This window comes from Tupaia chinensis, unplaced genomic scaffold (assembly GCF_000334495.1).
Source record: "Tupaia chinensis unplaced genomic scaffold, TupChi_1.0 Scaffold000159_1, whole genome shotgun sequence".
Taxonomy (NCBI): Eukaryota; Metazoa; Chordata; class Mammalia; order Scandentia; family Tupaiidae; genus Tupaia; species Tupaia belangeri.
The window spans coordinates 811859-812185 of NW_006159630.1; the positions used below are offsets into that span (position 1 = coordinate 811859).

Genomic DNA, 327 nt, shown 5'->3' on the forward strand with positions numbered 1-327 from the left:
CGGCCCCGGGCGCTCCTTGCTGCCACTCCTGGAGGGGCCCGCGTCATCCTGGCAACTCAGGCTGCCCCTGCTGAGCTCCTCCGAGTCCAAGGGGAGGCTCCCTGCAGTCCACTCGGCCGGCAGGCAGGAGGTCAGGCTGCCTGGGGCCTGGCTCCTGGGGACTCCAGGGTCCTGCCTGCCCACAGGGTCACATCGCTTCATGACAAACCTGCGCAAGGCCAGAAAGTGAGTGTCCTCTTCTGAAAGGCCTCATGGTCTCCTCCTCCACCCGCGTGGCCTTGGAGGGGAGGCGAAAGCAGCCCAAGGGTGACCCGTGGCTGGGGCTGC

General features: G+C 67.9%; 1 protein-coding gene across 1 annotated transcript in view; it reads right to left on the bottom strand.

Annotated features, from left to right (window-relative positions):
• Positions 1 to 327, bottom strand: part of ASPSCR1 (ASPSCR1 tether for SLC2A4, UBX domain containing) — a gene marked incomplete in the record, with an annotated part of 34788 nt that overhangs the window by 17569 nt on the left and 16892 nt on the right.